General features: G+C 36.5%; 1 pseudogene; it reads left to right on the top strand.

The window, feature by feature from the left end:
- Positions 1–928: 928 nt before the first annotated feature.
- On the top strand, positions 929–2,862 carry LOC127202387 (dnaJ homolog subfamily A member 1-like; annotated as a pseudogene).
- The last annotated feature ends 20,403 nt before the right edge of the window (positions 2,863–23,265 follow it).

Raw genomic sequence — 23,265 nt, 5'->3', positions numbered from 1 at the left:
TTAAAAGATTCTTTTTGCATATTACTGAGTAGAGGCCAAGAAAAAGCCATTGCTTTAGTTACAATGAAACTGACAAGGACAATAACAAGGCCTGGGTCACTTGCTTGATGTTTTAAGCTAGATCCAGCTTCTTTTGAGAGCTTATTTATTTTACAAAACAAATTTCTAAAACTTTATTGTTATAAAGCTTTCCTCACTAAGGGAAAAACTTAAAAAATGAAAATCCGGAAGCTAAAAGCAAGATGAAGCAGATAAGTTGTTCTCATTAATAACAATTTCATTTTCTATAAGGTTATGAATATATTATCCAATGCCATACTTTATGTTTTAGCTCATGAGAAAGTTATTCACATTACTGATGAAACTAGTCTTAATAAATTATTGTATAAGTATTGCATAGAACATGTTCTGGAAAGGTTTGTGGTATGTGGCATCAGACAGCAGTGTATCAACAAACATATTATTATTATGTATGAGTAGTGTCAAAGCCCCAAAGATGCACAGTCAATGTTATTTTACATCCTAAATATTAACAATTAATTGTTTGATATTTAATATATAAGTTAGTTGTGAGTAACAAAAGTAAATGTAACTAGGTGTCATAATATTATACGAGGCATCCATGAGTTTATTAATCACTAATTTTCTAGGGGTAAATGTGATCTGATTATATGCTACTTATCTGGCAGGAAACAGTCTCTATACTTGTACTCCATATAGCTCAAAAAGTTATGTCTACCCTGTTAGCTTATAAAAAAGAGAATACAGGACTCGCCAGGGCTTGGCTACAAAAGAAGTTAGTTGCTGCGGCCAGGGAGAACTTTCCAGAACGTTTGGTGGGTGGAGGAGGAGCCCACTTCTGGCTGAACCGTGCTGAGCTACGCTCCTCTGTGTTCTCTGGCACTGGCCCACTCACTGGCTGTAAACCATGGTGAAAGAAACCATGTACTATGGTATTTTGGGGGTCAAACCCATTGCCACCTGGGAAGAATTGAAAAGAGGCATATAGTTTACCTCCTGTATTGTCCTTGGCTGGTGCCTTAGTTTGAGCGGGACCCCTGGGCCCAAATCTGCCTATCATATTGTTCTACTTGTAGGTTTCTAGGAGCCTCTGTATCCTTTTATTTTGCTATTCTCCCATGCGTCTCTCATTTAGAGTCCCAATAGGATGCCTTCCCCTCTGTCCCAGTTTCCTGCTAAGTGAAGGCTTTCATGGGACATGCCCTTGGGCTAGTATGCAGATATAAGTGAGTATATACCATTTGATTCTTTCTGCTTCTGGGTTAACTCACTCATTATGATCATTTCTAGCTCAATCCATTTATCCACAAATTTCAGGAATTCCTTGTTTTTAATAGCTGAGTAGTATTCCATAGTGTATATGTACCACAGTTTCTTCATCCATTCCTCTAAACTTTAAACCCCTTCCCAGATCTAGCCAATGGTCAGAATATTCTCCACAGTTGAGTGGAGAGTGTGATATGACTTTCTCACGTACTATGGTGCCTCACAGTTGACCATGTCCCCTGTAGGGGGAGACCTGGTGGCACTCAGAGGAAAGACAGCAGGTAGCCAAGAAGAGACTTGATACCCTATGAGAATATATAGGAGGAGGTAATCCCCCTCAGGAACAGTATAGGGGAGGGGAATAATGGGAAAATGGGGCGGGGGAGAGGAATGGGAGGATACAAGGGATGGGATAAATATTGAGATGTAACAAGAATAAATTAATAAAAAAAAAAGAGGCATATAGAAAATTGTCTTTGAAGTACTACCCTGATAAGAATCCAAATGAAGGAGAAAAGTTTAAACAGATTTCTCAAGCTTATGAAGTTCTTGTAGATTCCAAATAAAGGGAATTATACAATAAAGGAGGAGAGCAGGCGATTAGAGAGGGCGGAGCAGGTGGTGGTTTTGGCTTGACCATGGATATCTTCAATATGTTCTTTGGAGGAGGAAGGAGGATGCAAAGAGAAAGGAGAGGTAAAAATGTTGTGCATCAGCGCTCAGTGACCTTAGAAGACTTGCATAATGATGCAACAAGAAAACTTGCCTGCAAAAGAATGGGATTTGTGACAAATGTGAAGGCTGAGGTGGAAAGAAAGGAACAGTAGAGTGCTGCCCCAATTGCTGGAGGACTGGCATGCAAATACGGATCCACCAGACAGGACCAGGAATGGTTTAACAGATCCAGTAGATGTGCATAGAGTGCCAGGGTCACAGAGAACGCATCAGCCCTAAAGACAGATATAAGAGCTGCAATGGAAGGAAAATAGTTTGAGAGAAGAAGATTTTAGAAGTTCACATTGATAAAGGCATGAAAGATGGTCAGAGGATAACATCCCACAGTGAACGAGACCAAGAGCCAGCACTGGAGCCAGGAGATATTATCATTGTCTTAGACCAGAAGGACCATGCTCTTTTTACACGACGAGGAGACATTTTCATGTGTATGGACAAACAGCTGGTTGAAGCATTGTGTGGCTTCCAAAAGCCAATATCCACTCTTGACAACTAAACCATAGTCATCACCTCTCATCCCTGTCAGATTGTCGAGAGTGGAGATATAAAGCGTGTGCTAAATGAAGGTATGCCAATATACCGTTGGCCATTTGAGAAAGGACACTAATCACTGAGTTTAAAGTAAACATCCCTGAAAATGGCTTTTTCTCTCCTGATAAACTCTCTTTGCTGGAAAAGCTTCTTCCTTGAAGGAAGGAAGTAGAAGAGACCGATGAAATGGATCTGGTAGACCTGGTGGACTTTGATCCAAATCAGGAAAGACGGCGTCATTATCATGGAGAAGCATACGAGGATAATGAAAATCACCCTAGAGGTGGCATTCAGTGTCAGACCTCTTAATGGTACAGTCACTGTGACATTCTATATGCAGTAGTGAATGTGGGAAGGACTGGAGTCATAATATGCTCACTACTTGGCTATTGTTTTAGTTTTAACTATAGTAGTGCTTTAAAAGTTAAATGAAGAACTAACACAAATATAAAAGCTAAAAGAGAGAGAGAGAGGAGAGAGAGAGAGAGAGAGAGAGAGAGAGAGAGAGAGAGAGAGAGAGAGAGAGAGAGAGAGAGAAAGAATACAAAGAAAATCAAGATAAACAGTTACTAGACTAACTCATGATTCTCAGTCCCCCTGGCTTCTTCATCCAAACCCTGATACAGATTTCATAATTATATCTTAGCCAATCTGACATCATCAGTAAGCTTACTGCCCTTTCATATCTTAAGTCTCTCTGAGTTCTGTAAATTCAAAATGCCTCACACTAGTAACCGAGAACCATAATTTAAGCTACACTATGCCACACCACAAAAATTCAGTCTCATATTGATTTCTGTGTCTACACTTCTCACTATGTCTTATCAAACTTTACTTGTATTTTCTCAATATATATCTTTAATATTGAAGTTTTGAAGTAGAATCACACAAAAAAAGAAAAGGCAGAAGGGCAAAAGTAGACTTAAACCCTCTTATGCATGAGGCTGTTACTATTATGTCTTTCCATGCTCTACAAGAAGATCAGACATTGCGAAAAGAAAATTTCAATCATTAGGAATGTTTTCCAGACTCCATCCTGATTATTTTATAACCTGAAAGACAAAGATTATTAATTCCATGAGCCACTGTAGGGAATAGAAAAATAAGAAAAAACTCCTAAAGATAATAAGAGAAAAATTCTTAAAGAAGGAAGAAAAACAGAAAGTCCTTTCTTCACGGTCAAGCTGACTCCAGCTTGATTTGTATGTGTGGTAGTTATTTCTGAAACTCGTCACTGCTTATATGTTGGATCAAATATTTCTTTTTATATTTTAGGATAATTTGTACCATACCTCTTTCTCTATTAATTATAGATAAGTAATAGCATGTCCCTCTTACAAATTGTGACAAAGAAAAACATGCTTAAATACTACATTTCTACCTGAAGAAGCAAATTTCACTTCATGTGGACTTCATGTGGACTATACAATGTTGCCTACCAAACACCTAGCATGGTCTCAAAATAGAACTTTGCACCAACTGCCTCCTATTCCTATCATGCTTTTCTCAATCATCTATGAAAACCCACATCAGACAGGCCATATTTGTAGGTTTTGAAATATTTTTAAACTAATAAGTGATAGAACTTTTTTATTTTAAAATAGTGTTTGCCAAGCATTTATATTAAGAGCAGTGTGTTATATATTCAATACATTCTATGTAATAATGAGGAAATTATTTAGCCTAAAGAGTTTTGAGATTTGAAAAATGAACACAGTACTCAGTTCACCAAAACATATCAATTATCACCAAAAAGTGGCTAAGTGATTTGAGATCAACAAGCAGTTGACTTCCAGGCAAACTGCTAAATATTCCTTTTGTGGAGTTCTGTGCTCAGGCCTTGTGTGCTTCTTAAAGAAGTGTTCAAAATAACTGAAATTTATTCACCCAAACTCCCCTCTTAGTTTTTAGGAAATTTTAAATATATTTTATTAATTTATTCATATTACATCTCAATTGTTATCCCATCCCTTGTATCCTCCTATTCTTCCCTCCCTCCCATTTTCCCCTTATTCCCCCTCCCCTATGACTGTGACTGAGGGGGATTTCCTCCCCCTGTATATGCTCATAGGGTATCAAGTCTCTTCTTGGTAGCCTGCTATTCTTCCTCTGAGTGCCACCAGGCCTCCCCATCAAGGGGACATGGTCAAATATGGGATTGAACTAGAAATGATCATAATGAGTGAGTTAACCCAGAAGCAGGAAGAGTCAAATGGTATACACTCACTTATATCTGGACACTAGCCCAAGGGATATGTCTCATCAAAGTCTTCATTTACCAGCAAAGTGGGACAGAGGGGAGTTTTTAGGAATTGAGAGATAAAGGAGCCATGAACTTGTTCCAAGAGTTTTAAATTTCAAAACTAGATCAGAAAATCCTGGATATTTTTCATTTTTCACCATGAGCCCACAGCACGTTCTCTGAAAATTATCATTTTTTCTGTGCTCTTTGCAGAGCTCCGACACTTAACTGTCAATATTATTAGCAACATTTTATATGAATAGTGAAAAGCTCAGGAAACTACTTATTTTCAGGACTGCCATGAGAAATAACTTCACAGCCTGTTTAAAAACTCAAGTATTGTCATGTTCAGTTTGGTTTAAAAGTCATGTTCTAACAAAAAGAAATAAAACTGCAAATAGTTAGACTCTGAATCTGATTTGTCTCTGACTAAACCACCACCTATTCCTACCATTAGATGAGGCCAAGAACAAAAAGTTTTCATGACTAAACTCTGCCTATATAAATCTCCAGTAACCCAGGGCTAGTTTACCAATAAAGCCGTGTGTCTTATATAGACCTTGAGTATTCCATTTTTCTGTCTACAGAAACAAAGACATTGTGAGAGCAAGATGTCTGTAAGTTGGTATTTGAAAATCAGAAATACTGAATGGAGAAAATCAAGCCATTCCTTCAGCTATCAGAACAACATGGAGAAAAACCATAAAACAAAGCTGTGAAGTCTACCAGAAAAATTCAACAACAGAGTGATCCACGATCATTTGTTGGACTCTCTACAAGTAGAAGAAATGGCAGATTTTTGAAGAGTACTGTTCTGTTAATATAGGCTAAGATGATAAAAAGGAAGGAATGAAGAGAACTGATTATCAAACTCATTTTTTGATCTGAAATCTAATGTTTATACATTTCATTTTAAGAGTAAAATTTATGAATTTTTAATAATGTTCGGTTCTTAGAGTGAAAGTATGTCTCTTGGTAACCTGATGGTTCAGAGAACAAGGCAGTAATAATCTTGCCACTAGGAAAGTTAATTTATTGGTTGGGTAACTACACAAGAGAAATAAAATAGTTCCCAACATATTGATCTTAGACCAAGTCAGAAAGTGACAGTGAGCAGTGCTGTGATTTGAAAAAATCATCAGTATACTAACCACGTCCATGTCCTAGTCATGGAACGGTGGATCAGCTAAGCTTAACTAAACCACTTTAGCATCTGGCTTTTTTGAAAGAAGACATTAAAACTTTTTGAACTATGACAAAATTTTCAATTTCTATATAAATCACAAACAGAAAAGAAGTCCCAGCCTCAACTAACATATACTCCTGTTAATATTTAGTACAACTACAAATATTTTAGTAAACCATAAGTACAATTGATATATACTTTCCATTAAACTGCACGCCACTTTTATTTCAGCATATTTGTTGACATTTTTACTGACTCCTTCTCAGTTTAGGACTCCATGCTGTATTCAGTACCTGCCCTCTCCTCATCCTCCATTGCCTCACAGAGTTTTAAAAAGGTATGACTTTGTCTTTCATGAAATTAGCATCCTAAAAGGGACTTTAAAGCTATTTTATGGGCTGTTCCTTAATGCTGATTTTTCATGGTTATATTAAGCATATTTCTTGTCAGAATTCTACAAAATTATTTTCTAAGATTGTGTCAATAGTTCCTTTTTTCTGAAGTTTTCAAAATCTTGCCTGAGAAGCTAGCTTTTTTTTTTTCTCCTTTTGAGAATGTAGACCCCCTACAGTGGGACTATAGATCCTGTTCTCTGTTACTCCAGAGATACCAGACACAGGAAATCTAAACTGGATTACTTTTGGTTGGCTGTTTCTGCAAAGAATGACTGCTGAATTAAATTAAAACATTAAAACTGTTGTTAACAGTTGTCTGCACTTTAAAAATTAATTTGAATAATAATTGTTAAATTAAAAAGAAATGAATAGCATATATTTTTTGAACCAGGATTTGTTTCTTTATTTTTGACCTGATTTACATCAATTGGTTTCTTTTAAAAAAAAATCTACACACCCAAATTAGACAAGATGATAAACTTAATGCATTGTAACACCCTGTCTTAATTTGAAATATTATCTAATCAAGCAATACACAATTCTTCTCAATATCTAAACATAAATGAGGGCCAAAGATTTTTTTAACTAGTACTCTTTAATTTAACGACTTGCTTTACTTATCAATTTTAATAGTTTCTCATAGTACCACTAAATAAAGACTTTGGCTCCACTCATTATTTTATATAAAAGTGATCATGAACTGCTTGAAGTAATTTCTTTTATTTGTCACCAAATATTTCCTGAATACCTACTGTATCTGAGATGTTGTGCTAGCTGTGCAGCAGTAAGCATGATTACTACTTTAAGCAGTAGAACACTATGAAAACAGGAAGTGCTATTAAGTTTTTGGCTGGATTTTGCTTTGGGCAACTCAGGCCAAGAATGGGAAAAATAGGCTCTGCTGAAACAGTCCAGGGTGTCAAGCTGAAGCCTGATGAATGAGGTGGAAACAGAAGGCATTAGTCAGTGGGCTTTGCTGTCACTGCTTATAGTCTAAGAGATGAACTAGGAGAAAGAGAACTTTCTCTTAGGCAAAGAAAGAGATGCATGGATACTTCCCCACAGTGGACATCTGCCAGTCCAGACAACAAGTTAACCAGTGTACCTGTCTCAGACAAGAAAGCCTGGAAGCTCTGCCAAGTGGGCAAACATGGTTAGTATTCAGCCATCTACCCATTCACCTGGTTCATATTCACACTTCAAACTGCAGTGGTTGAAGACAAAAAGCAAATTTCTCCCTTACAGGCTTTTATGTGTCCTTTGTTGCTAACGAGCTTGCTTAGTGGCTTCTGTGATTAAATTAGTCATATTATTTTCATATTCTTGATCCTGGCACTCTGGATATATATAGCAAACTTGTTGGTGATTTGCTTCTTGCTGAATTTTCTGTTCTGTATGTTGAAAATTTTACAACCCTGTAGTGCTTTCACATTTTTCTTATTCAAAATTACACTGGAAAATTATTAGAAGGTAAAGCTCTTTTGCACCTAAGGACAATACATTTGTGTTCTGCATGACTAATTGCAAAAAACAGGACACAAAATGGATGGCTCCAAGTTCAGGAGGTCAAAGGAAGGTGACAATGGACCATAAGCTGTTTGTCTTACTTCTATTCCTGTGTCCTATTTGTTTAGTGTGTCTGCGTTGTTATTAGAATCCCTGCTGGTACATAAAAATAAATCATAATTAACATTAATAAGTTACCTTTGCAGTAATAGGATTCCTTGGTGAGTCACACAATTAAGCCTTCCAGGAGAGTCTAATTAGACTGTTATTTATTCTCTAGCTATTGTTTGTCAATTATTTAGTATAGTCTTTGATCCTCAGCTTATTTCAGCATCTAAGAATACTAATGTACAGTTCGAAGAGTACTTTTTAAATTAGTCCTCCCACTTTCTGTTAGCAAGCATGGTTTTGTTAAAATGAAAGAGAGTGAAGCCATGATAAGCTTTTTCACAAGCATTAAAACAAGAAATGCTTCTGTGACCTGAATCTCATGGCATGAATATGATTAGGAAATGACATTGAAATGACCTTTATATATCTTTGTAATTAAATATCTTTATAATTTGTAATATTTGGAGCATTTGTTAGCACATAGTAAACATTTAGAATCCCCTATACATACTAATTAATAAATAAAATATATATTTCTTTTCTAGTAAATGTCAATCAGCTGCATTTAAAAGATAAAAGAAGTACAGCCATATGTCTAAAATTACTAAATATAAAAACCAAAACTGAAATAGAAGATTATGGATTTGTATAGTGATCAGTTTCTTCCAATCTTCCTGCTCTACATAAATAGGGTTTATGAAAAAGCTACAAAAAATATAATCTTCCAACTGTTATATAATCTTAAAATATAAATAGTTATGAATGAAATAGGTCATAAGAAAAGACTCCGTAGGTAAAATATTTGTATATCAATGAGAAAAGACAGTTTTGAAATATTGACGCTGTTACCAAGGAAGATTTGAAAGTATATTATAAAATTTCCGTAACCAATCTCTGAGTGTTCTAAAAAGTCACATAGAAGAAGCATCATTTAGACACAAAAAATTATTTTTACTATTAAGAGAATGGACATATGCAAGAAAATGGGCCTCCAGTACTAAATCATACTGTTAGGTTGAATTATTCCTGCTTTAGTGACCAAGACTAGGAATTAACACACCTGCCTATGTGAAAGTGAAAGTCCAAAGAAATCAAATAGGATACAAACATCCAATGCATAACAGGTACTTTCTGCCCCACACCCCAAAAATAAAATAAAATAAAAATGTAGGTTTAGCCATGCATGTCTATTTCATATCTCAGCACACAAAGTGAAACTCATTCAATCTGTTCTCATTTTGAAAGGTAATAGAGAAGGAGTAAGTTCTGCTTGAGGAAAATAATGTGTAAGAAAACACCACAGCACTGAAGACTAAGCACTCTTTGTAACTGTGAATTTCTTCTGATCTGTGTGGAGCAGGCAATACTTTCGGGAATTTAATCAGGTATGAAAGAACTCTGAGTGTTCAGTCAAGATGATGTTCATTGCAGCTCTTCTGTCTACTCTCCGAAGTGAGCGTGCGCGCACGTACACACACACACACACACACACACACACACACACACACACACACACACACACCAAGAATCAGTGAAAGAAGCGGTAGCTCTTGGTAAATGAAAGGCAAATTAGCACCAGATAAGAAATATGCCATTATAAACATATGAGAAGAAGGACTGAAGAAAGGCAGAAAAACAAGTGAAATGTCTGCAAGGGATAAATAGAGAAGAAAATACCATTAAAAAGTTGGAACAGCAGATACCACAGAAGACCCTAAAAATGATAACTTGTAAAAATGCTCAGAACAGTATAAAATAATAGCAGAATGAAAACTGCTGCAGATGTTATAACAACTACAGAACTAAATAAAATCACTAGAGATACATTGTCTTAGTCACAGGATAAGGACAGACTAGATCTGAGTGAATAAGTAAAGCCTGATACACCCATAATCAGGTTGAGGGAGGAAAAAGAACTAATTACTTAAAAGCTTAAATTTCTTCAGGGTGTTAAAAATGAACAAGTATGAAGATCATTATGAGGTCTCAATAATGACAAAAATATAAAGAATAGTGTAGTACAGGAAAGCAGATGTGAGATATAAGAAATTATGATTTAATAAGCAAACCTACTTTTCACAAGAAAATCAATAAATACAGCAAACATAGTGCTAAGTCATGATTCAGCTATTGAACCAAAAAGTTTTTGGTTTTTTGTTTTGTTTTGTTTTTATGAATCTGAGATAGGAGCACAAAGGCAAAGGATACATGATGGGAGAAGACTACCAAGAAGCCTGCTGGAGACTGTGTCTCCTAGAAAGGGTAGAGAGAGACACAGATGTTAGCTCACCAGAATCACTACCTCAACAAGAACTGAAAAACGACAATATCAGCAGACGTGCTAATGCAGCAGAAAGAAATCTCAGTATTCCCCCAGAATAAAGAGCTGCAACCAATTCTAACTGGCCAAGAGAAAGAGAATTAATCCCTCTCAGGGATGAGACCCATAACTAATTATTCAACATGAAATGTTCGTCCCTGACATTTACATAAGCAATGCTAAACAGACTCAGAAGGTTATGATCATATATTTGTGCACATATTTATGTGTGTGCAGCAGCAACAGAAGAAATCCATGTAAGGGATCAAAGAACATGGAAGGGGTTAGAGAGAGGGCATACGGGGAAGATTGGAGAGAAAAAAGAAAGGGAAAAGTGATGCAATGATGTGTCAATAAAAGAGAATTTAAATCAAATTTATTTAAATTGATCATGACAAAATATAGTTTTCAATTATAAGAGCTTCTAACAATGATTTAAATTAATATTTTATCTGGAGAAACATGTTCAAGTTGAATGTCAAAAGGTCAATTCAAAAAATCATGTAAAAAAAACAAGCATTATTTAAATATTAAAGCAAATCTAAATAAAAAATATATTGAGTAAAGAAATAATTATGATCACCCATATGTTAACATGGTGTAGTTATGAATAGTATGCTGAATTCATTCTATCCTGGTCTAGACTATTTGAGAGCAATCATAATGAACATTAATTGTTTCACTCAAACTACAGAATTTATATTTGAACAATCTGATTCTATACCAACATCATAGACTGTAGAGAAAGAAATAATTACTTCTGTGTGGTACTCGGTCTGGTAGAAGTAGTGTTGTCTGTGATAACATGGGGAAACTTTTCAGTCAAAGAAATTTTTGTCTTTGTAGTGATTGCCTATGGGCAGAGATTCAGAGAAACTTTTAAAAGACTTTGTTGGTCATCAGAATATTGTATTACATGCAAGTGAACCAAAAGCATTGTGATGATTGTAAACACATACACACACACAAACAGAGAGAGAGAGAGACAGAGAGAGAGAGACAGACAGACAGACAGACAGACAGAGACACAGAGACACAGAGAGACAGAGAGAGAGACAAAGACAGAGACACACAGAGAGACAGAGAGACCACATTCATAGAGTTGTACAGAAAAACAAACAAAATGAATTCTTATTGAAAAAATTTATGATATATGTCTACATTTCCTCATTCTAATATGAAGGTGTTTTTTTAACACTACAATAACATTTATCTTGAAGATGAATTCAGAGATGTAGATGGCACCTGAATTTATAAATTTGGAACCATATTTTTCTCTTTTTCCATTTTTAAAATTATGTTCAAATATAATTTTAACTTTAAAACACAGTATGACTATTTTGCAAGTAACTGATGTTAATTACTGGTAAAAATAACAGCCGTTGTTCATAGCCATCAGAATTTACCTAATTGATCAAAATGCTGCCAATTATTAATTTAAAATTACTTTTTTAAATGAAAGTTTGGCAACTGTTTACTTTACTTCAGCAGTAAAACTGGTTTCATTTTAACACTCTTACTGCCACAGTCTGACTTGGTCAGTCTTCCATCTTGGACCTACACTGCAAGCCTGGCATAGCACTTCAACTCATGTTCCAAAGAGCTGTAAGTTTCTCTGATTTTTTTAGATTAAACTTTACAATACATCTAATTATTTTCAGAAAACACCAGTGTGTTAGTTTCTGGTCCTTTTTCTGTGATACAGTCCAATGAACAAAATGCTAGGGCTTGCATATCAATTGCATAGCCTGACGAGGAAGAGGCATCAAAGCTGAACAAGACTGAAGGCCCTCAGCACACTCACCCACAATCTGGAAGAGGAAAACAATGAGTACATGCTGCTACTCCATTTGTTTTCTTTTCTTTCTGTTTTCTTTGTTCCCTCAGTTTATATAATCCAGGATCATGGTCAAGGAATGGCCCTATCAACAGTGGGCATATCCATATCATCCCAACACTATTAAGGGAGTAAAGATAATCTTCACAGGCATGCCCAGAGGGCCATCTCCCAGATGATCTTATATTCTAAGATGTCAACAAGGAATCACTCATCTTTCTCTTGTCTTTCCTTCATCATTATCCACCTTATTCACTGAGACTTGGTTTCTCAAATAAACCAATGGCTCACTGGCCTGACTAGACTGAACAACTTAGATTTTTCTATAGCTCTCTGGTCTCTGTCATCTGGCCACTGAAATTTAAACAAGCGGCCATATCTAACCCCAAACTATGTGGGTGCTAGAGATCCAAACTTCATTCTTTGTTTTTCTTTTACTTTTGAGATGATAATATAATTACATGATTTCTTCCTTTCCGTTCCTCTTTCTAAACCTTTCCATATACCCTTATCTTCCAAATTCATCATCTATTTTTCATTAAATGATATTGTATGCACACATATATATATGAAAATACCTACATATATGTCTAAAAATAACCTGCTCATCTGTGTAATGTTATTCGCATGTATATTTTTAAGGATGATCATTTGGTATTAGGTAATCAAATGGTGTGTTCTTCCCTGGATAAGACTATTTATCCCACTCTATGCATTCCTATGTTGCCTATAGTTCTTTATGTAGGAATGAGCCCTCACAGGCTTTCCTTTTTCCATTGGGCACGTCTATTGATGTTTTATCTTTTCATCTCCTATTTTGGCAGTAATTCTAGTAAGACTATATGGGAGCTTTTAGTATTACTAGCAGCTACACCCAAGAAATTATTTAAAAAATCATTTGAACCATCTCCCCAGATCCAATATAAGTCCTAGGCCTTAAAGTAAAAATTTTACATGGTTTCACATCTACTATTTTAACAGTATTTAAAATGTATTTCAAAACTAGTAATATAAAAATAATAAAACAATATCCTTACTTATCATTAAACTTTACTACCAGTAATGCATGGTTAAAGATGGTTCATGACAAAATTTCCTAAGTTCTCAGAAAACCAGAGAAATTTCTATGGTCTATAAGTAGCTGACCTTCAAACTGAGTAATGTATCTTGCTCTTCAATTGACGGTGTTTTATAATTGTCTTGTGGCTTCTACGGTAAAGGCATAACAGAGGAAAATGGAAACCATCTGTCAACGGTATGAAGGATTGCTGCAAGTTATTTCGTTAAAGGCCAATATAAAGTTTTAAGAATTGGTCAATAAAATAGATCTGACCATTATATGAAATCACAGTTTCATGTTTCACGCTTTGTTTAAAAAAAAACACAAATCAATATTTTCAGAAGCTCTTAAGTTACATTACTGCTGTTTTAAATGAGAAATTGTTTACTTGTAATAATGCATATTAACTAATTTAAAACTTTTATTTTTCCTGTATAATAAAGATTTCATTATCTGCAGTCACAGGACATATGTATGTTTACATTTGGAGTATCTTTTTTTCTTATTTTACTTATATTTGGCATGAACATTCAGTGCATTTCTTTAGTAAATATTTCAGAGTAACTCAGTTTTAGCTGAGCACCTCGTCCACAATCAAGAAGCAGAAAACAATGAATACATGATGCTTCTCAGTTTATATAATGGAGTGTTCATCATTTATACAAACTAGGATCCTGGTCAGATTATGGCACCATCCACATTGGTCACACCTTGTAATTATCCTAAGTGATCGAGGAGGGGCTATGGGGCTAGGAGATTAGAAACAAACCTATTCACGTCCATAACTGGTGCTGTTCTAGCACCAAATGATTTTTTACAAATCTGCCTTATCTGGTTTTAAAAGGTAAAAATCAAGACAAATAATTTTGGTAGTTTATTTACCATATTTAGCTTATTTAATTATTTAACTCTGAGTCCTGTGCTATTTGTGGGACATTTACATCTTGCTTGAAAGAATCTTTCTTGACCATTAGTGACTCAATAGCATATTACTGTTTTTAATGAACTTAGTCACTCACCACCCTTTTACTCCTAGCTAATTATGTTGCCAGATCAACTAAGCGTTGTAAGCTTCATCCAATTTTTCTTTTATTTTTGGATGTGCTTTAAAAGGAAAACTTTCTGCCTAAGAGTCATTAAATTCAAGATGTATTTTAAGCCTTTGTGTGTGGAGAATTTTTGGTTGAACTATCTAAGCTTTTAACGTATGATCACTAGAATTTCCATAGTAACTGTTTTTCAAGAAAAACATCTAGCATTATGAATTTTAAAAAATGAATTAAAAAAAAAAAACACCGCAGAGGGAAATAGCAGGAAAAATATAAGTATTACCTTAAATATAGAGGGGAATCTTCTGTTAGGACAAGTTGTCCTGAGAAAATACTCACTGTAATCCCTTCTTTCAATTACAAGTTGCTAGTGGTTTCTGTTTCTAGCATTTTCGACTAACACAATTTTTCGGATGAGATTTTTATTCACTTGAGGACTTCAGTGTTCCATACTGGATTGTAAACAGGTCTAATAAACATCACCTCCCAGAATTATGAGACAGTGACATAAAAAATATGGTTTTAGAGTACTTGAGCTTGAACTTGACATCAAACATTTGCCACATTATCCAGAGCATGTTACTTTATTTCTTGATACCTTTGCAGGTTTGGTTTTAAAATGTGACTGGGTCAATCCATTTGTCCACAAATTTCAGGAATTCCTTGTTTTTAATAGCTGAGTAGTATTCCATAGTGTAAATATACCAGTTTCTTCATCCATTCTTCTACTGAGGGAAACTTAGAAGCAGAAAGAGTCAAATGGTATATATTCACTTTTATGTGGACACTAGCCAAAGGGGCATGTCCCATGAAAGTCTTCACTTACCAGGAAACTGGGACAGAGGGGAGGACATCCTATTGGGACTCCATATGAGAGAAGCATGGGAGAATGGCAAAGTTGAAGGATCCAGAGGGTTCTAGAAGCCTACAAGAAGAACATTGATAGGCAGATTTGGGTCCAGGGGTCCTGCTCAAACTATGGAAACAGCCAAGGACAATATGTGCAGTAAACTTCAAACCCCTACCCAGATCTAGCCAAAGGACAGGACATTCTCCACAGTTGAGTGGAGAGTGGGGTCTGACTTTCACAGGAACTTTTGTGCCCCAATTTTGACCATGTCCCTTGCATGGGGAAGCCTGGTGGCATTCAGAGGAAGGATGGCCGACTATCAAGAAGAGACTTGATATACCATTTGACTCTTCATGCTTCTGGGTTAACTCCCACTTCTGGGTTAACTCACTCATTATGATCATTTCTAGTTCAATCCCATATTTGACCACATCCCCTGGGTAGGGAGGCCTGGTGCCACTCAGAGGAAGGATAGCAGGCTACCAAGAAGAGACTCAATACCCTATGAGCATATACAAGGGGAGGAAGTCCCCCTCAGTCACAGTCATAGGGGAGGGGATTAAGGGAAAAATGGGAGGGAGGGAGGAATGGTAGGATACAAGGGATGGGAATAAGCATTGAGATGTAATATGAATAAATTAATAAAATATTTTTAAAAAAGAAAAAATGTAACTGGCAATAGTACCTAAAACATGTTCTGTTTTAAGGTCATTTGAGATAATTCCAAATTTTACAGTAATAAATGTTCAAATGTCTTTATCATTGATACTATTGCAAATGAATCAATAGTCTCTACTTCTGCCTGTCAAGCTTCCTTTCTATTCTTCATAGAGCACCAGGAAGTACTTTGTTAAAAATTAAATCAAATCATATCAAGACCATTCAAAGCTTTTCCTGAGCATCATGTACTGTTACATTCTATTTAAAAGCATTTAGTAGGACCTAAGATGACATGGTAATTTAGACCAGTTTTCAAGGAAGAAGACTAGATGAAGTGTCTTCCACCAGAAATACAGATATCTTATATTTGACATAAATGACCCAGTTTCTGTGGGAGGCATGTGCTGTACCACATATTTCAAAGTTATAATTAATGAATATGTAAGTTCTGTGAATGGTGTATATTTGAGGTTTATCATTAATGAAAACCAGACTTGTGTGTATGGGAGGCTGTGATTGGTGGATTTTAAAGCATCCTGTGAATACACATCACCATTTTTGTGATATATAAACAGCCTGCTTTATAATCTCTCTATTCCATATAGAAGACTTATTTCTTGTCATTATATTGTAAGAGTAGGCCCTAATAAAGACTTCTATTGAAGGGTCTGCTATTGTCTTCTTCTGGTGTTTATTACTAGTACAGTAGGCCTATCTACTAACATTAATAGGAGAAACCTTGACTTCCAACTGTACATTCCTGGAAAAAAGAAGTAGAAGGTGACTTGAACACAATATTCACTAAACTCAAGATGTGGAACACATGCCTTGTCTAATCAAGAGGACAGCAAGGACTGCACAGCTACCTAAGGACTGAACTGAGACCTACAAAACACCAGTGCTGGTGCTTCTTAGGTGAGAAGAGTCCACACTGTGTGGAACATCAGTGTGTCTGGCCTCAGGACACCTGGCTAATCCACAGAAAGTTCCTGGATCCCTGCAGGCATGTGCACAGTCTATAAAGTCTAGTCTGCATATGTGCTGCACCTTCTCTCTGAGTATTGACAGAACTGGAGACTATAGAACACCAGTGTCTGGGTTTTCTAGCCCAGAGGGCAACCTACAATCTAGAACAAAAGTAGATCTGACCTCAGGTACCCTGCCAAACAAGAGAAAGTACTTGAGTTCAGGTAGGCACTAGCATGAGGGTCCAAGGACAAGCCACATGCCTGCTTGTGTGTGAACCACCTGAGCTATGTTTCTCGAAAGGAAATATGAGCTGTAAAATACTAGTGTCTGGGTCTTCTAGCCCAAGAGTTCCCAAAGTCTAGAACACAAGTGGATCTGACCTGGCAAATCCACAGAAAGTTGCTGGGTCCAAGCAGGCACTGGTGCAGGTTTCAAGGTCTTGTCACACATCTGGTGGGCACACAGTGCCTGCACACTGTGTCTCAGAACTGTGGGCTACAAAATACCAGTACCTTAGTATCCATGCTGAGATGAGACACCATGGTGTGAAACAGGTAGACTCAGGTCACCCAGCTGGTCTATCAGAAGTCCCAAGGTCTAATCTCAAGTCACCTCCTTGATCCACAGGAAGATCTGCAAAACTGAAGGGTCTCAACCTTTAGCCATTCACCTATGAGCTGCTCTCAACAGAAAGTGAAGGACACCAGAAACTACCATCCAATGCCAATGATAGCAAGATGGATATTAACCAGCATAAAAACACAAACAACAAAAGCTAAAATAAAATGGCATCTCCAGAACTCAGTTATCCCAAAGCAATCAGCCCTGGAAACTCAAACATAACTCAAACATAAAAAAAAATGACCTCAAATCTTTCCTTATGAAGATGATAATTGAGGAAACAAATAAAATCCATAAACAAATACAGGAAGATACAGCCAAACAGACTGAGTCCCTTAGAGAGGCCATGACAGAGGCTGATAGAGAAAAAGTGGAGAAATCAGTGGAAGAAATTCAGAAAAATACAATCATGTGAAGGAAATCAATAAAATGGTTGAGGATCTGAAGTTGAAATTGGAGAAAATAATAAAAGCACAAACTGAGGAAAGCCTGGGAAGAGAAAACTTAGAGAAGAAAACAGATTGAAGCAGTAAGCATCACCAACAGAATACGAGAAATGGAGGAAACAATCTCAGGTATAGAAGACCCAATGGAAGAATTTGATATAACCATCAAAAAAAAAAAAAGTTAAATCTAAAACTTCCTGACATAAAACATCCAAGAAATCAAGGATGCCATGGAAATATGAAATCTAAGGATAATAGGAATTAAGGAATAAGAAGATACCTGGCTCCAAGGCCCAGGTAATATTATTAGAAATATTAGAAAAATATTAGAAACAAACAAAACAAAATAAACTCAAATTAAAGAAATAGATGTCTATAAACACAGAAGAGGCCTAGATGACACCAAATAGAAAAGAACAGAAAAGAAAACCCTCATACCACATAACAATGAAAACACTAAATGTACAGAGCAAAGAAAAATATTAAAAGTGTCAAGGGGAAAAGGCCAAGTAGCATACAATGGCAAATGTACCAGAATCACAACCAGCTGTTCAGCAGAGATCCTAAGAGCCAGAGGTCCTGGGGAGATGTCTTGCAAACCCTAAGACAAAATAGATACCAGTACATATACTATAACCAGCAAAACTTTCAATAACCATAGATGGATATAATAAGATATCCCATGGCAAAACAAATCCTACCCATAAATCCAGGCATACAGGAGATATTAAAAGGAAAACTGCCACCCAAGGAGGCTAGTTACACTCAGGTAAACACAGGAAATAGATAACCTCACTTTAGCAAAACAAAAATTAGACAAGCACATAAACACTACCAAAACCAACATCAAAATCAAAAGACCTATCAGTCACAAGTCATTAATCTTTCTCAACATCAATGGTCTCAACTCTCCAATAAAGAGGCACAGACTAATAGAATGGATGTGTAAACAGGAACAAACAGGCTGCTGCTTACAAGAAACCTCAGCCACAAAGATAGATATTATGCTGAGGAAAGGGCTGGAAGTAGGTCTCTTAAGCAAATGGGCACAAGAAGCAGGCAAAATTATTCAAGATATGCATAATGACATTTCATAGTCATCAAAGGTAATATCAATCAAGATAATGTCATGATTATGAACATCTATGCTCAAATACAAAGGAAGCCACATCTATAAAAGAAACATTAATAAAACTTAAAACCACACATTGATCCCCACACATTAATAGTAGGAGACTTCAACAGTCCACTTTCATAAAACGATAGGTCAACAAAACAGAAGCTAAGACAAGAAATAATACATTTGTAAAAGAAACATTAGTAAAGCTTAAACTACAAATTGATCCCCACACATTAATAGTGAGAGACTTCAATATCCCACTTTCACCACTGGGGTCAGTGAAATGGAACTAAATGGAGACGTAATGACACTAACAGATTTCATGAATCAAATGGACATAATACATATCTACAGAAATTAGGGAAACTAAAGCCTTTACAGTAGCCACAAATAACATAAGTGGAGGTTCCCTTGTAGTAACTTCTAGCCCAAAGGCATGTCCCATGAAAGATTTCACTTACCAGGAGATTGGGATAGATATGGGGACATTCTATTGTGACTCTAGATAAGTGAAATATAGGAGAATGGAGAAATAGAAGGATCCAGAGGGCCCTAGAAACCTACAAGAAGAACATCACAATGGGCGGTTCTGGGCTCAGGGGCGTCTGCTCAAACTATTGCACCAACCAAGGACAACACAAGCAGTAAACATCAAACACCTACTCTGATCTAGCCAATGGACAGAACATTCTTGACAGTTATGTGGAGAGCAGGGACTGATTCTGACATGAACTCTGGTGCTCCATATTTAACCACTACCCCTTGGTGGGGAGGCCTTGTGGCACTCAGAGGAAGAATAAGCAGGCTACCAAGATGAGACTTGATAGCCTATGACCATATAGTGGGGGAGGGGGTGCCCCTTGGTCATAGACCTAGGGGAGGGTGAAAGTGGGAGGGAGGGAGGAATGGGAGGATACAAGTGATGGGATAACAATTGAGATGTAATGTGAATAAATTAATTTTAAAAATGTAAAAATAAAAAATAAGGTATTTTGGTGTAGCTCTAACCAAGCAAGTGAAAGACTGATATGAAAAATATTCAAGTCTCTGAAGAAAGAAATTGAAGAAGATATCACAAGATGGAAATATCTTCCTTGCTCATAGGTCTGGAAGATCAACATAATAAAAGTGACCATCTTACCAAAATCAAACTACAGTTTCAATGCAACCCTTAACAAAATATCTAAACAATTCTTTACAAACCTTTAAATATCAATTTTCAATTTCATATGAAAAACAAAAAAACCAGAAAGCTAAAACATTCCAGTACAGTAAACGATCCTCAGGAGGAAACTCCATCCTTGATCTCAAGCTGCACTATAGAGCAACAGTAATAAAAATAACATGGACTGGCATAGAAATAGGCTGGTTGATTGATGGAGTTGAATCAAAGACCCAGAAACGAATCCTCACACTGATGGATACTTGATATTTGACAAAAGTGCCAAATCCATACAAAGAAAAGAAGATAGTATCTTCAACAAATGGAGCTGGTCTAACTGGATACTCACATGTAGAAAAATGCAAATCAATCTATATTTATCTCCCTGCACAAAATTTAAGTCCAAGTGGATTAAAAACCTCAACATAAAACCAGACACACTAAATCAGTTAAAAGAAAAAAATTGGGAAGAGCCTTGAACTCATTGGCACAGGAGACAACTTCCTGAACATTACACCAATAGCTCAAGATCTAAGATCAACAATTAATAAATGGGAACTTATGAAACTGAAGATATTCTGTATGGCAAGGGATGCTGTTGACAGACAAAATGACAGCCTACAGACTCGAAAAAGACCATCACCAATCCTACATCTAACAAAGGGCTAATATCCAAAATATATACAGAACTCAAGAAACTAAACATCATAAAACCAAATTATCCAATTAAAAAATGGAATACAGAGCTAAACAAAGAATTCTCACCTTATGAACATCAAATAGCCATGAAACACCTAAAGAATTGCTTAATCTCCTTAGGTTCTCAGGGAACTGTAAATCAAAACAACTCTGAGATTCCATCTTACACCTATCAGAATGGCTAAGATCAAAAATTCAAGTGATAGCACATTCTGGCAAGGATGTGGAGAAAGGGTACCACTCCTTCATTGCTGATTGGAGTGCACCCTTGGATTCTCACTTTGGAAATCAATCTGGTGCGTTCTCAGAGAATTGGGAATAGTGCTACCTCAAGACCCAGCTATACCACTTCTGGGCATATACTTGCAAGATACTCCATGATACAAGAACTTTGCTCAACTATGTTCAAAACAGCTCTATTCATAATATCTAGAATCTGGAAAAAACCTAGATGTCCCTCAACCGAAGAATGGATAAAGAACTGTGATACATTTAGACAATTGAATACTACTCAGCTATTAAAAAACAAAGAAATATTGAAATTTGCAGGCAAATGGATGGAACAAGAAATAATCATCCTGAGTGAGGTAACTCAGACCCAGAAGACACACATGTAATATATGCACTTATAAGTAGGTATTAGCCCAATTAGCCCAACATAGATATCCTCTAAGAGACTCTATCCAGCAGAATATCTGGACAGATGCTTGGACTCACTGCTAGACTCTGGGTGGAGCACAGAGAGTGGTATGGAAGATTAGGGGAACAGGAGGACCCAGAGGGTTGATGAGCCCCACAAGGAGACCATCAAGGCTGGCGGATATTGATCAATGGGAGGGGTGGGCAGTACAAACCTTTGCAGCAACAAAGGACAATGCTTTCAGTGAAACTATACCTTCCATTCAGATATAGTCAATGGGCATAGTAGAGACTGCCTCTGACATGAACTCTGGTGCCTCCAATTTGATCACTTCTCCTTGGTGAGGAGGCCAGGCAGGCACACAGAGGAAGGAGAAGCAGGTTATCCAGATGAGACCTGATATGTTGTGGTCATATGGTGGGGGAGGAGGTCACCTTCTATCAGAGGCCTAGGGGAGGGGAATGGCAGAAGAGGAAGAGAGGGTGTGAAAGGGAAGATGCAAGCAAGGGGATAACTATATGGCTGTAATCTGAATAAATTATAATAAACTAAAATTTAAAAAATAGTCACTGAACTCAACGCTTTGGACCATCCAATAGCTAAGTTGTAGTTCAAGATACATAAAGACAGAGTGAACAGATAATGAAGGATTTCTGAAGTATTAAAAATGCAGAGGGGGGATTTGTGTACTTAAGGAAGGCAAAAGACTATGAAGACTTTGGACAACAAGGGCAGTTTGATGGAAGTATCTTGGAGATCTGCCAAGAATCAAGAACTGAAAATTCAAATACCTCAAAGTAAGCATCTATTGTACTACCTGGTATTAAGATGACCCAAACTCAGGAGTAGAGGATAAGTACAGGACCACATGTTTTAAAGGTCCAGTTCTTTCTCTGACCTAAGAAATTATGAGTTATGTCTAGTTTTCAAAGCTTGAAATGTAAGTTTCTAATTCATGGTGCCTATATTTTGAGTCCTCTGAGAGTTGAAATTCTACTGTGTATACCTCTGGTTCCTAGTAGCTCAGCCTACCAACATTGGAAACATTTTCCTTGCCTGTGGATAATTGTGACTTCACCTGAGTAAAGCAATAGGCCTTCTAGCTAGCCATTTATGACAGCTCTATCAGTAATACCTGCTTCCATTATAAATATCATACTTAAAATTTCATTTTCATCTTTTGGAGTCTTAATTTATTTTTATATATTTTATTAGAATATAATCATATAACTTTCCCCTTTCTCTCTCTTTACTCTAGCTCCTCCAAAGTCTCTCATCCCTCCAATTCTTTCCATGTTCCCCCTCATTCCCAGATTGGTAACCTCTCCTTCTCCAACAACAACTAATACATATAGATAATATATATTTAATATATATGCACAAATATATACACACAACAATCTAAGTATGTTTTTGTTGCTTATGTATATATAATTTCATGGCTGATTTGTCTGTATTGGACAAAAAGTGAAGGTATTTACTCCTGGGGGAAGCCAACGCTTCCTGTCAGCAGTCATCAATTGTTTAAAGTTTTTTGTCCACAGATGTAATCCAAGAGATTTATCCCATTTTAGTGTTAGCATGTCTATTGGTATTTTATTATTTCTAAGGCTATTCAAACCCCATAATATCCTTTTTTACCATCAATGGTTTCCTGAAGTCAGTGCAGTGTCATGCTTCTCAAGTCCACCTAGTAGAGACCTGAGGCAGGAGAATCACTTGAGTCAAGGAATTAGAGTCCAGATTGGAGATGGGAGTCAACCATAGAAGAGTTCTTTCTTACTATAGAAGATGCTGAGTTGGATCTATAGCTTTACCAAAACAACACCTAAAATAACC

The sequence above is a fragment of the Acomys russatus genome, chromosome 18 (assembly GCF_903995435.1).
Source record: "Acomys russatus chromosome 18, mAcoRus1.1, whole genome shotgun sequence".
Lineage (NCBI taxonomy): Eukaryota > Metazoa > Chordata > Mammalia > Rodentia > Muridae > Acomys > Acomys russatus.
Note: the sequence above shows the minus strand (reverse complement) of the source record. Positions and strands in the feature narration are given on the sequence as shown.